Source organism: Rosa rugosa, chromosome 2 (assembly GCF_958449725.1).
Source record: "Rosa rugosa chromosome 2, drRosRugo1.1, whole genome shotgun sequence".
NCBI classification, from domain to species: domain Eukaryota; kingdom Viridiplantae; phylum Streptophyta; class Magnoliopsida; order Rosales; family Rosaceae; genus Rosa; species Rosa rugosa.
Window position 1 is genome coordinate 26,371,771 of NC_084821.1, and position 8,105 is coordinate 26,379,875.

General features: G+C 36.8%; 1 long non-coding RNA gene across 1 annotated transcript; it reads left to right on the forward strand.

Annotated features, from left to right (window-relative positions):
- The first annotated feature begins 1,709 nt into the window (after window positions 1-1,709).
- On the forward strand, window positions 1,710-4,892 carry LOC133734527 (uncharacterized). Its single transcript, XR_009858383.1, has 5 exons — window positions 1,710-1,778; window positions 2,938-2,993; window positions 3,095-3,157; window positions 4,414-4,467; window positions 4,645-4,892. It is a non-coding gene; the product is annotated as an uncharacterized LOC133734527 (long non-coding RNA).
- The last annotated feature ends 3,213 nt before the right edge of the window (window positions 4,893-8,105 follow it).

Here is an 8,105-nt window from a genome sequence, read left to right on the forward strand (position 1 = left end):
ACATGGATAATTGATATAGGTGCATCTGACCATATGACCAATGACCCAAGTCTTGTGAAAAACCTTAGACGTTCCCCTCAAACCGTTGTCTCTACTGCTGATGGTACTCTAACTCCGGTCATCGGAGAAGGTTCTATTGCTTTATCTGATACCTTAACCCTTGAATCTGTCTTAGTTGTTCCATCACTAGCTTATAATCTCCTGTCTGTTGGTCAAATTATTTTATCTCTTGCATGTATTGTGACCTTCTATCCGTCTTTCTGTGTATTTCAGGACATTCTGACTCGACAGATTCTTGGTTATGGTGTTAGAAGGGGGAAATTATACTATCTGGATCTAACAGAGACTGGAAAGAAACAGAAGCATTTTTTGGGACAAGCTAATCAGATCAACGGGGTAGAGAATGCGAAGGAAGCTGTATGGTTATGGCATCGCCGTTTAGGTCATCTATCCTTTACTTATCTTAAGAAGCTACAACCTCATTTGTTTTCAGTTGTTAGTGATTTGGATTTCCACTGTGACATTTGTGAACTGGCCAAGAGTCACCGTATTTCATATTCATCAAGTCTTAATAAAAGTCCTGTTCCTTTTATGAAGATTCACTCTGATGTCTGGGGTCCTTCGAAAATTCCTTCTCTTTCTGGAGCTCGGTATTTTGTAACGTTTATTGATGATTGCACTCGCATGACATGGGTGTCATTACTGAAGAATAAGAGTGATGTATTTGGAATGTTTACCGAATTTCACAAAATGGTGGCAACTCAGTATCAACAATCCATCAGAGTGTTTCAGTCTGACAATGGTGGAGAGTTTGTGAATGGCCCTATGATTAAGTTTTGCCGGTTACATGGAATTCGTCATCAAACCTCCAATTCTTATACTCCTCAACAAAATGGTTTAGCAGAACGGAAGAACAGGCAGTTGATGGAAGTTGTTCGTGCTTCCTTGTTTGGCATGAATGTACTTCGGTCCTATTGGGGAGAAGCAGTGAAATCAACAGCATATCTTATCAACCGTACTCCTTCACGGGTGATTGAGTTTCAGAATCCTTATCAGAAGCTTCATACACTTTTGACCATCCCTTCTATGCCTAATTTGGAGCCCCGGGTGTTTGGGTGCACAACTTATGTTCATATTCCCAAGCCTCAACGAAGCAAGCTTGATCCTCGTGCCCGTAAGTGTATATTTGTTGGTTATGCTGACTTCCAAAAGGGTTATCGATGTTATGATCCTCTTACTGGCACTATCACTACTAGGAAGAGTACTTTTAATGACATTTTTTTTATGGCATTTTATGAAAAACGTCATGAAAAGTACATTCAATGACGTTTTTTTACTGAAACGTCATTGTTTATTTGATACCAAAATTTTATCTTATGGTTGTGGCGTTTAGCAAACGCCATAGAAGTTTAAAAATTTTAACGCCATTTTAGAAACGCCATTAAAATCTATGGCGTTTTCCTAATCGTCACCAAAAGTTTTTTTAATGGCGTTCGGAAACGTCATAAAAATTATTTGAGCCCATGACGTTCAGAAACGTCCTAAAAGCCATGCCCAATTGTTTTTAATATGCCGCTCTCGGTCTTTTCGTTTCGCGCCTTTAGCCCATCTCATTTTATTAAGGATTTTTTATTGTTTTCAACACTTTACTTTTTTCTTCTCGTTCTCTCTCTCTCTCTCGCACAGCTTCGCTTCCTCGTTATCCCTATGCTAGCTACTTGAAGAAAAACTCTGAGCTCAAGACTCAATGTTTCAATCTATCGTCTAAAAGCTTTGAGGTAACAATACCATCTCTTATTATCTTGGTTCAACTCAATTTCCATTTCACTTCTTCATGTTTGAGGTTTAGAACATTGAGAAATCATCTCCTTAGTCCAAGAACAATTGATTTCTCAGGTTGGAGTCCGATTTTTCTCTTGGGTATTACTCATATTGTTTATTTCCTGTGAAAGCATCTATTTGATTGAAGATTTTTGAGAAATTGTATTTAGTTTTTGGGTTTAGGTTTATGGATATCAATTGTGAAATTGGGGTTAATAGTTTTATTTTCTTACTTAGATTACAGTTACGGATTGCAAATTTCATTTGGGTTTATCTCATAATAGCATCTATGTGATTGAAAATTTCCCCATATGTTTTAGGGTAAGACTCCAAGTCGTGTCCACCACTTAGTATTTTGCTGAATTTTGTATCCATTGGTAACATTCTAGTTGGTTTAGATGGTCTAGTAATTTGGTGTTTGCAATTATCTGTAGAGGGATTGAGAAGTTTGGAAGTAGCACAGCTATAATTGCAGTACTGGGTCGTTTTTCAACTGCCCCTGCTGCAAGGGCAAGTTTTTGCAAAGCCTCCCGAAAATTGCCATTTGAGGACCCTGATCCTAATTTAGCTATTAACTATCAATTCTTTTCTACTCAGTTCCTTGCCTTGGCAGTTTATGCTTCTGAGCCACAAGTTCATGATATCGTCAAAGGATGACTTGTAGCCAATCTTGGTCTTGCCTCATTTTTGTTTTGGTGGTATGGAAGTTTCAACTGAACTATCCAAATGCCCATGGTCTCATAACAGAGGATCCTAAAGTTTTGTTTTATTTCATCTATTATCTGTAGCATTATACTCTTGCAAGATTCCAAGGCTTATCTTTGTTTGAAAGATTGTTTCCATTCCCTTTACTGGCATACGAATGATATATTGACAAGGAAAAAAAAAAAGCCAAAGACCATAGTAGAATAATCTGGGTTCTTTTTGTTTCATTTCATAGTGTTTTGCTTTTCCTTTTGACGAATGTTGCTTTCTCAGTTTGTCAATACAATTGTAATGTTTGACATGTTCATTTACCCATAATCCTTCATACTTCTATATTTTTTAATGAACTAAAGTTTGGTACCTATAATTCATTTATCTTTGGAGCTTTACTGATTATTAAATATATGGCAGGTCGTTTGTGGCATCTTTGAAGAAAAGAATCAATCAATCGCATTTCTCAATTCAAGGTGAGCAACCCATTTTCACTACTCTCTCAGAGTAGCTTCAACCATGTTCATTATGATTTCTATTTTTCTCTTAATGGAACTTGATTTAGAATTTGTTATAGGGTGTTTTTGGTTTTTTCAAAAGGACAGAACTGTTGTTGGCAAGTGGACTAAGCAATTTCCAGGTATGCTCTATTCTACAATGCAACACACACACACACACACACACACACACACACACACACACACACACACACACACACACACACACACACATATATATATATATATATATATATATATATATATATATATATTCCTATCAAGCTAACAACCATAAGTGAATAAGCATATATTCCTAAGTGAAACCTCAATCCTAATAAATAAATGTAATGAATGAGACTTTGATTTGTTAAATAGTTACTTATCCTAATAAACTGGATACTTACTTATCTTCTGTACTCTCTACTGGTGTATTTTCAAGTTTGGTAATTGTGTGGTTAAATTATTGTTCTGCTGCAGTTTCTAGGTATATCTTGAGTCATTGATTACCAGTTTCTAGGTATTGTTCTGCTGCAGTTTCTAGGTATACCTCTTTCTGTTAAACCTCTATTCTTAAATCTATTCAAGGTTGTTGTGGAATGCACTTTTGATTATTATCTAGCTATGGTGACTCCATTAGGATGATTAGGACTGGGAAGGATCGAGTTCAATTACTGCACACCATGTGTTTGAAGTTATGCCTCAAAGACAGCACCCAAGCTGAACCAGTGGGCTATTCCATGATTTCCGAAAAACCTATACTTCTTGTTTTACTCTCAGTTTTTGACAGCTTAAAATAGACTCTTCAATGATCATTTTGAGCTTGGTTTCATGAAAAACGGAGTTAAAATGAAATACTTATGCCATTTTGAAATTACTGCACTGTTTCAGGATTTCTGCAGAAATCAGTATTTTCTGCTACTTTGGATTCTTATTTGACCACTCATTTGAACTGTGAATGACGTGAAATTTTGCAAAATAGTAGCTTTACATGTCTACTTCAAATCTGGAGAGTTTAGCATGAAATCACTGAAAGAGTAGTTGTTGATGAATTTTTCTTTCGCTATCAGTCTTCTGAAAACTTCTCAAATTTGCAGCAACCTTGTTACGAAACAATCTGTTTGAAAGGCTTTCACACTTTTGTCAGTCCTTGAATTTTAGTATGTTAAAATAGACTGAATATTAACATTCTTATCTGGATTTCTTGTTAACACTTGAGCAGGTTTGTAGAGAAAACAACAACCATGGGCCATATGATATACATATTTGCTTGTTACTTATATGATGATTTTGATATGAAATCATACAATTCTGTGTAGTCGAGGAATAGAAGTGTATAATGAAATAATGCATTTAATCTTTTTGTTGGGTGACTAACTCTGCATTTTTCTTGATACAGGTTGTTGATGATGTACATCCTTTAACAATATATGATTCCTGAAGATTGTCTGAGGTTGGCTCTGATCATTTTTGTTACTGGTATTCATTATTAACACTTAGAAATATTCTGGACATATACTTTTAAGACAATACTTTGGACTTATGAAATAGCAGTGCATGTTACCTCTTATTTAGCTTTACTTTTAACATTGACAAGTTCTGTAATTCTTCTCTTTTATCATTTTTGCAGTTCAGAGAATGACTTGCCTGCAGCCATGATGGAATTGATATGGATAATAACGCAGCAGTTGCTAATCTCCATCACTTCCATATACTGTGGTTTAGCTACCCTTCTGTAATCTTTCTGTCTTTTCTTTATCTTAGCTAACATATGCATGAATTTGTAGAGGAACAATAAAATTTGCATTATGGAGTATTGTAGAGTGGGTACTTTATCTTTTATTAATTCAAATGTACATAGCATTAGAATTTTGTCATTGTAATGTGTAATATTTTTTGCCAATAGGACAATTAATTTTTTGCAATTAATCAAAAAATCAATATATATAATTTTTTTTTTTAAAACTGAAAAATTTTTGATGGTGTTTCTAAAATGCCATGGAATACATTTGATGGCGTTTTGAAAACGCCATGGAATAAAATTTGATGGCGTTTTGAAAACGCCATGAAATACGTACATTTGATGACGTTTTCAAAACGCCATGGAATTAATTTTAATGGCGTTTTAAAAACGCCATCAATCTGTTTAGGAAAAGACGGCACCGGTATTTACGGCGTCTGGGGATGGCGTTGAAAAACGCCATGAAATACATTTAATGACGTTTTTCAAACGCCATTAATCTATTTCTGTGTAGTAGTGTATACATATCTCTCTTGATGTTGCTTTTCGTGAATCCGAGCCTTATTATTCAGGGGGAGCTTCTCAGTCTTCCCTTCAGGGGGAGAGAGGTTGTGAAGGGAATCCTAGGTCGATTATTGATTTTGATGCCTTTGAAGACTTGGAAAATTTGGAGGAACGATTTGAAGGTAGAAATTCCGAAACAGAAAATGCAACTGCCGAACAGAGTGTTGTGAATTCCGAAACAGAAAATGCGACTGCCGAACTGAGTGTTGTGAATTCCGAAACAGAGAATGTGACTGCCGAACAGAGTGTTGTAAATTCCGAAACAAAGAATGCAACTGCCGAAACTGCCGAACAGAGCGTTGTGAATTCTGAGACAGAAGAGACGACTTTTCTGGATAGTTTGAATCAAAATCAAGACGTATCCGAAGCTCACACACAAGATATTCCCCCTTCTGCATCACCAACTGAAGATCCCGGTCAGAATGATCCACCTCAAGTACCTCTAAACTTTAATGAGTCTTCTGGGTTAGAAAGTGTCGAACCTAGGAAATCACAAAGGGTTACCAAGGGAATTCCTAAGAAACAATATGAACCAGATATTAAAGCCAAAGCTAAATACCCTATAGCTAATTTTATGTCTAACCATAGGATTTCTGGGTCACATGCACTTGTTGTTGATCAATTATCTACTGTATCTATTCCTAGTAACGTGCAGGATACATTGACGGATCCAAAATGGACAAAGGCGATGAATGAAGAATTGGAAGCTCTTCAGAAAAATGTAACATGGGAGCTAGTACCTATGCCGGTTGGAAAGAAGACTGTAGGATGTCGTTGGGTAATTACTGTGAAGCTTAATGCAGATGGAACTATTAATAGATACAAGGCGAGGTTGGTTGCCAAAGGATATACACAACGCTATGGGATTGATTATGAGGAGACTTTTGCACCTGTGGCAAAGATTAATACTGTCCGGATTCTAATCTCACTTGCAGCAAACAAAGATTGGCCCTTGCACCAGTTTGATGTGAAGAATGCGTTTCTTAATGGGAATTTGGAGGAAGAAGTGTACATGGATATGCCCACAGGTGTTAAGAATTACCCAAGTGATGTTGGCAAGGTGTGTAAATTGAAGAAGTCTTTGTATGGCCTGAAGCAGTCTCCAAGAGCTTGGTTTGGAAGATTTTCAAAGTCCATGAAAGCCTTTGGATACAGACAAAGCAATTCTGACCATACCTTGTTCATCAAGCGCAAGAATGGTAAGATTACAGCTCTTATTGTGTATGTTGATGACATGATTGTTACAGGGGATGATCCGAAAGAGATAAATGAATTGCAAAAGTATTTGTCAAAGGAGTTTGAAATGAAGGATCTGGGACAACTGAAGTATTTTTTGGGTATTGAAGTTGCAAGGTCTAAGAAGGGGATTTCACTTTCACAGAGGAAATATGTTCTTGATTTACTTGCTGAAACGGGGATGCTGGACTGCCGACCCATCGAGACACCCATTGAGATGAATCACGGACTTGCTATCTATCTTGATCAAGTTCCAACTGATAAAGGGAGGTATCAACGTCTTGTAGGAAGGTTGATTTATCTTTCACATACTAGACCTGATATTGCTTATGCTGTGAGTGTTGTTAGTCAATTTATGCATTGTCCTAGTGAAGAGCATATGGATGCAGTCTTTCGTATTTTGAGGTACTTGAAGAGGGCGCCAGGTAAAGGGTTACTGTTTCAGAAAAAAGATGAATTGGAAGTTGTTGGGTACACAGATGCAGATTGGGCTGGTGATAAAACTGACAGACATTCTACATCTGGGTACTTCACTTTTGTTGGAGGGAACCTTGTCACTTGGCGTAGCAAAAAGCAAAAAGTCGTTGCCAGATCAAGTGCAGAAGCTGAGTTCCGAGGTATGGCACATGGAGTATGTGAAATATTGTGGATTCGTAATGTCTTGAAGGACCTGGGTTACAAGCTTAAAAAGCCTATGGATTTGCATTGTGATAATACAGCTGCCATTGAGATTGCACATAATCCAGTTCAGCATGATAGAACAAAGCATGTGGAGGTTGACCGTCATTTTATTAAAGAAAATCTTGACAGAAAGGTTATTCGCTTTTCATTTGTAAACTCAGAGGAGCAATTAGCTGATGTTCTTACTAAAGGAGTGTCAAGGAAGGTATTTGACAGCTCGGTTGACAAGTTGGGCATGATAGACATCTATGCACCAACTTGAGGGGGAGTGTAGAATCGCTGTAAATCTGTATGTAATTAGGATTTTATTTAATTAGAATATCCTATAATTATGGAAAGATTGTTTCCTATTAGAGTTAGACTACTCTTTTGTACTTGTCTATATACCCCCATTGTGGGATGAATAAAATTATCGAATTAACCCTGAATTGAAGTATTCTTTTCTACTAATAAGAAGCTTAATTTTCTTTATGCATATATCATTCCCAGCATAACTACCTTCTTCGTCATGCAAAGCAAACACTCTAGTTCTCCTTGTCACTTCGACTTTAAGAGTTGAGTTCATTTTATACGTTTAAGTTATTTGCTTAGACTGTTACATGCAAATATGAAAATTGAGTTGGAAGAAAATTAAAGAAGAAAACGAGTGAATATTCCAAACATATATCTCTATTAATAAAGCGAAGAGGGTGTTACTGTTCATCTTTGGGGAAACTTTCGAACTTCCCAAATTGCCCATGGTGTGGGTGAGGTGGCAGACAACAAGGAGGGTTAGGAACGTAAATGCAGAAAGAATGGTGAGGTGGAAGATCATGGAGAGAGCAAGAGAAGAGACGGACGCCTGACTTCTGCCGACACAGAGAAAAAAA